Genomic DNA, 7,250 nt, shown 5'->3' with positions numbered 1-7,250 from the left:
CACATGGAAGCCAGTGTCTGTATTTAAACACTGATTTGGAAGGGATTTTTAGAAAGAAATTCCTAATGTAGCCTCTGGGGGTGTGAGAGCTTGTGTGTCAGGATGGTGATGTTGGATCCCTGATCGTGAGTAGCATTGATTAGTTATGGTTGAGCCCCGAATCTCTCCCCCCACCTTTATCTCCTCTTCCCCCTTATCTCTTTCCCCCCCCCTCCCCCCCAATGTCTTGTATGCAAGAAATTTTACCCAGTTTCTGGGGTGTTTGAATTCTGTGTTTTCTAATTTGAATTATGCAGCTGCCTTAATGGCCCACTGAGTTAATTTGGTAAATTGCTGAGCCAAAAACACCAGGAAGGTCCCAAGTTGTGTCACTGGCCTGTGCTGAGTTAACTGATCGCAGCCAGGGCAGCAGCAAGGGTGCTACAATTGGCCTCAGTGTCCTGGGCTAGATTGGCGGGGGGGGGGGGGAGGGGGTAAACCAATCAGGGTTCCTGCTCCTGTAAAGGGCAATGTGCGCAGGATTGGGCACAACTGTATTCCTCCCTGCAGTCGAATAGCCCACTGAGGCTCACTGTCTAGGTTGATGTATTTAGAATGATCAGTGCAGGATGTAGCTGAGGGCTGCTAATTACCTTTGGGACTGTACCCTTCAGGAGAGCAGAGCAAACGCCTCATAATAAATAGCAAGAAAACAGCAGGAAACGAGACTGTGCACAATACCAAGAAATTGGCTACATTAACCAGGTGATGCTGAGTGGTACCCGGGAATAAGGACTGATCCCCTGGGCAAATGGTCAGCAGAAGGTAAAACTGGATTCACGGAGAACCAATCTATACTTAAACCCAGACAAACGAAAGCTCCCTGAAACATGCATTCTTTCATCAGATGCTCAGTGAAGTTTCCTAAAACTCCCATGTCGATCTAGATAGAATCAGAGAATCTTACAGCACAGAAGGAGGCTATTCGGCCTATCGTGCCTGTGCCGGCTCTCTGAACGAGCTATCCAATTAATCCCACTCACCTGCTCTTTCACCATAGCCCTGCAAATTGTTCCTTTTCAAGTATACGTTTCCTTCACCTGACATAAGCCAACACGTGGAATTCTGTGTGCCAAAACCAGACCGAGGTCGAGGGCTATTCAAATTGGAAACCCAGATCCCAATAGCTGTAAGAAGCCCTTAAAAGTTTGAAAGAAGACCCTGTAAACGAGAATGTTTTTGATATTGGAGAAATGATTGACAAAACTGAAACCCTTGACGGGCTGGAGGCTATGGAGTCCTTCAGCAGGCAAGGAACCAGAGAACCAAAAGCAAACCAAGAATTACCACATAGAATCATAGGAAGGTTACAGCACGGAAGGAGGCCATTTGGCCCATTGAGTCCGTGTTGGCTCTATGCAAGAACAATCCAGCTAGTCCCAATCCCCCCCGCCCTATCCCCATAGCCCTGCAAATTTTTTCCTTTCAATAACTTAATCCCACTTCCCTTTTGAAGGCCATGATTCTGTGATTCTAACAAATCCGTGCAGGCTTTTCCTAATCAATCCACACTTGTCCAAGTGACTGTTAATTCTGTCCTGGATTATCATTTCTAAAAGTTTCCCCACCACTGAGGTTAAACTGACTGGCCTGTAGTTGCTGGGTTTATCCTTACACCCTATTTTGAACAAGGGTGTAACATTTGCAATTCTCCAGTCCTCTGTCACCACCCCCATATCTAAGGATGTTTGGAAGATTATGGCCAGTACCACCGCAATTTCCATCCTCTCTTCCCTCAGCAACCCGGACCGGGTGACTTATCTACTTTAAGTACAGTTAGCCTTTCTAGTACCTCCTCTTTATCAATTATTAGCCCATCCAATATCTTAACTATATCTTCCTTTACTGAGACTGTGGCAGCATCTTCTTCCTTGGTAAAGACAGATGCAAAGTACTCATTTAGTACCTCGGCCATGCCCTCTGCCTCCAAGAGTAGATCTCCTTTTTGGTCCCTGATTGGCCCCACCCCTCCTCTTACTACCCGTTTACTGTTTACATACCTATAGAAGTCTTTTGGATTCCCTTTTATGTTAGCCGGCAGTCTATTCTCATACTCTCTCTTTGCCTCTCTTATTTCCTTCTTCAGTTCCCCTTTGAACTTTCTATATTCAGCCTGGTTCTCACTTGTGTTATCATATGCTCCTCCTTTCTGCTTCATCTTACTATCTCTTTTGTCATCCAGGGAACTCTGGCAATAATTGCCCTACCTTTCTCCCTTGTGGGAATGTGCCTAGACTGTACCTGAACCATCTCCTCCTTAAAGGCCACCCATTGTTCAATTGCAGTTTTGCCTACCAATCTTTGATTCCAATTCACCCGGGCCAGATCAGTTCTCATCCCATTGAAATTGGTCGTCCTCCGATTGAGTATTTTTACTTTAGAGTGGTCCATGTCCTTTTCCATAGCTATTCTAAACCTTATGATACTATGATCGCTGTTCCCTAAATGTTCCCCCACTGACATGTGCTCCACTTGGCCTGCCTAATTCCCCAGAACCAAATCCAGCAATGCCTCCTTCCTTGTTGGGCCGGAAATGTACTGGTCAAGAAAGTTCTCTTGAACACACTTCAAAAATTCCTCCCACTCTTTGCCCCTTATTATCACTATATTAGGATAGTTGAAGTACACCATTATCACTACTCTATGGCTTTTGAACCTCTCAGTAATTTCCCTGCAAATTTGCTTCTCTATCTCCTTCCCACGAGTTGGTGGCCTATAGAATACACCCAGCAGTGTAATGGCAGCTCCAATGTTTCTTAACACTAACCAAATAGATTCTGTCCTTGACCCCTTCAGGACACCCTCTCTCTCTAGCACTGCAATATTCTCCTTAATCGATACTGCCACTCCCCTCCTTTCTTCCCTTCCCTATCTTTCCTAAACACCGTGTATCCAGGGATATTTATCACCCAATCCTGCCCTTTTTTGAGCCAGGTCTCCGTTATCGCGACATCATATTCCCATAAACAATGAGCCTTTGAACACGAAATGGCCAAAGTTACAATTTAAAAAAAAATATTTCCAACAACTGGCTGGGGTCAAACAGAGGAATGTAGGAACAGGAATAGACCATTCAGCCCCTCGAGCCTGTACTACCCTTCAATGAGGTCATGGCTGATCTGTTGGGTGGGCATGGAACAATCCCACTTCAGCAGCGCATTGCGACTAAGGGCGAACCCTAATCCCATCAAAACCCACAGAACGTACGAACCTGCTAATTTGCACAACGCTGGTAACTGTGCTTTTGAAACAGGTGCAAGAATCCTCGGAAGTCTAATCGATTAGGTTATTAGCTGCAGCTGGAAAGCATTCCAGTCTAGACTCTTAAACCCATTCATTCTGGAAACCTTGATGATGTGTTCCTCAAAAGTAGAGACGGCCTGGTGCCTCGCGAGCACAACAGCAAGTTCTTGGAACAAGTTTTTATGGGAAAAACACAAAAGTATCAGCATCTAAGCGATTGGCTTTTTTTGGCTTAATTGTGGAATTCCATGGAATATGGTTTAGGTCAAACAGCACTCATGAAGTTCCTAAACAATGAAGGTTTGCCAGTGACATCACACAACTTGCACTGTTTCCAACACTAGAAAACTGATAGGTATTTTTAGTGGTAACTGTGACTAGTCCATGATGGAATTGAGCAAAGGTGCAACCACACACGGCAAGATGGGAAGGGGGAAACTCGTGGGTATTTCCGTGATTTGGAGTGGGATGAGAGCAGGGACCTAATCTCATGAAAAAAAAATTGAGTGGCTGCACCCGTGGGTGAGTGTGTCTTTGCTGATGTCTCTTTACAGCTGGCTGGTAGGAATGAAGCATGAGAACAGAAGAAATAGGAGCAGGAGTAGGCCATACAGCCCCTCGATCCTGCTCCGCCATTCAATCAGATCATGGCTGATCTTCGACCTCAACTCCACTTTCCTGCTGGATCCCCATATCCCTTGATTCCACTAGAGTCCAAAAATCGATGTAACTTCTATGATTCTATAGAGGGATATGGGCCAAGTGCAGGCAATTGGGACTAGCTTAGTGGTATAAACTGGGCGACATGGACATGTTGGGCCGAAGGGCCTGTTTCCATGTTGTAACTTCTATGATCTCCGCCTTGAATATATTCAATACCTCAGCATCCACAGCCCTCTGGGATAGAGAATTCCAAAGATTCACAACCCTCTGCGTGAAGAAATTCCTCCTCATCTCAGTCTTGAATGGCCAACCCCTTATCCTGTGACTATGCCCCCTAGTTCTAGACTCTCTAGCCAGGGGAAACAATCCCTCAGCATCTACCCTGTCAAGCCCGTCATCTTATATGTTTCAATGAGATCACCTCTCATTCTTCTAAACTCCAGAGTATAGACCCATTCTACTCAACCTCTCTTCGTAGGACAACCTTCTCATCCCAGGAATTAATCTAGTGAACCTTCGTTGCACCGCCACCAAGGCAAGTATATCCTTCCTTAGATAAGGAGAACAAAACTGTACGCAGTGCTCCAGGTGAGGTCTCACGAAAGCCCTGTACAACTGTAGTAAGACTTCCTTACTCTTGTACTCCAACCCCCTTGCAATAAAGGCCAACAAGCTTTCCTAATTGCCTGTCATATCTGCATTTAATAATTTCTCACCATTTTCGAAAAATCCTGTTTTTCTATTCTTTCTACCAAAGTGAATAACCTCACATTTCCCCACATTATACTCCATCTGCTACCTTCTTGCTCACTCACTTAACCTGTCTAAATCCCTTTGCAGACACTCCATGTCCTCCTCACAGTTTGCTTTCCCACCTAGCTTTGTATCGTCAGCTAACTTGGATACATTACACTCGGTCCCTTCATTAAGTCATTAATATAGACTGTAAATAGCTGAGGCCCAAGCACCAATCTTTGTGGCAGAGGGGCCTCACCCACTGCTTTAACCTCCAACCAGTGGAGAAACACACCCGGTGCTCATGAATTTACACATTTCAGTTACAATGAATTAGTTTGATTTGCAGTGACTGTAAGTAGGTAACTCCAGCATGGAGCTATCTACTCTGCTGCCATAAACCTGCTCTTCAAGAATGTAAGTGGCTCTCTCAAACATGATGACTGACCCTGCTTCAATTGTCCGTGGTGGTAATGGATTCTATGTGCTACAAACTCTATGTTTCTAGTACTAACGCTGGCCCTGAATCCCCTCTTGCTGATCTTATTATCTTCCCCAGCATCTATCCGCCCCTATCAAGCTCTCCCATCCCTTGACGCAGAGTCCCCATGAGTGACCCTCTATTCCCCCCACTCTTAACCAGAGTCTGCCTTCCCCTATGCTCTTCCCACCCTCCTCGTTTCCCCCCTCCCTCCTAGTCATTTTCTCCCTGTGAATTATTCCCCCCCCCCCGTACTCATTCCGCCCCTCCCTGTACCTCTTTGACCCCTCATTCCCCAACTCATTCCCCCCACCGGACTCATTATTTCCCCCCCCTCCGGAACTCATTCTTCCCCCCTTCCTCCTCCCCGGGACTCATTCTCCCCCCTTCCTCCTCCCTGGGACTCATTCTCCCCCCTTCCTCCTCCCCGGGACTCATTCTCCCCCTCCCCCCCCCTCCCCTGCCCACAGGACTCATACTCCCCCCAGCTTGCCCACCCCCAGGAGTCATTCTTCTCCCCGGGACTCATTCCCCCCTCGCCCCCCCACCAGGACTCATTCTCCCCCCACCCCCTGCCCCCAGGACTCATTCTCCCCCCCCCCCCCTCACCCCAGCACTCATTCTCCCCCCCCCCCCCCAGGACTCATTCTCCCCCCCCCCCCCCCCCCAGGACTCATTCTCTCCCCCCCCCCCCCAGGACTCATTCTCTCCCCCCCCCCCCCCCCCCCAGGACTCATTCTTTCCCCCCCCCCCCCCAGGACTCATTCTCTCCCCAGGACTCATTCTCTCCCCCCCCCCCCCCCCGAGGACTCATTCTCCCCCCCCTCCAGGACTCATTCTCTCCCCCCCAGGACTCATTCTCCCCCCACCCCCAGGACTCATTCTCCCCCCCCCCCCCCCCCAGGACTCATCCCCCCCCCCCCCCCCCAGGACTCATTCTCCCCCCCGCCCCCCCCCAGGACTCATTCCCCCCCCCCCAGGACTCATTCCCCCCCCCCCCCAGGACTCATTCCCCCCCCCCAGGACTCATTCCCCCCCCCCAGGACTCATTCCCCCCCCCCAGGACTCATTCTCCCCCGCCCCCCCCCCAGGACTCATTCTCCCCCCCCCCCCCCCCAGGACTCATTCTCTCCCTCCCCCCCCCCCCCCCCCCGGACTCATTCCCCCCCCCCAGGACTCATTCCCCCCCCCCCCAGGACTCATTCCCCCCCCCCCCCAGGACTCATTCCCCCCCCCCAGGACTCATTCCCCCCCCCCCCAGGACTCATTCCCCCCCCCCAGGACTCATTTTCCCCCCCCCCCCCCAGGACTCATTCTCTCCCCCCTCCCCCCCCCCGGACTCATTCTCCCCCCCCCCCCCCGGACTCATTCTTCCCCCCCCCCCCCCCCCCCCGGACTCATTCTTCCCCCCCCCCCGGACTCATTCTCCCCCCCCCCCCCCCCCGGACTCATTCTCCCCCCCCCCCCGGACTCATTCTCCCCCCCCACCCCGGACTCATTCTCCCCCCCCACCCCGGACTCATTCTCCCCCCCCCCCCCCCGGACTCATTCTCCCCCCCCCCGGACTCATTCTCCCCCCCCCCCCCCCCCCCCGGACTCATTCTCCCCCCCCCCCGGACTCATTCTTCCCCCCCCCAGGACTCATTCTCCCCCCCCCCCCCCCAGGACTCATTCTCCCCCCCCCCCCCCCCCCCCCAGGACTCATTCTCCCCCCCCCCCCCCAGGACTCATTCTCCCCCCCCCCCCCAGGACTCATTCTCCCCCCCCCCCCCCCCCCCAGGACTCATTCTCCCCCCCCCCCCCGGACTCATTCTCCCCCCCCCCCCCCCCCCAGGACTCATTCTCCCCCCCCCCCCCCCCCAGGACTCATTCTCCCCCCCCCCCCCCCCAGGACTCATTCTCCCCCCCCCCCCCCCCCAGGACTCATTCTCCCCCCCCCCCCCCCAGGACTCATTCTCCCCCCCCCCCCCCAGGACTCATTCTCCCCCCCCCCCCCCCAGGACTCATTCTCCCCCCCCCCCCCCCCAGGACTCATTCTCCCCCCCCCCCGGACTCATTCTTCCCCCCCCCAGGACTCATTCTCCCCCCC

Source organism: Heptranchias perlo, chromosome 41 (genome assembly GCF_035084215.1).
Source record: "Heptranchias perlo isolate sHepPer1 chromosome 41, sHepPer1.hap1, whole genome shotgun sequence".
In the NCBI taxonomy this organism is placed as follows: Eukaryota; Metazoa; Chordata; class Chondrichthyes; order Hexanchiformes; family Hexanchidae; genus Heptranchias; species Heptranchias perlo.
The sequence above is the reverse complement of the archived record's forward strand: the minus strand, read 5'-3'. Positions refer to the sequence as shown.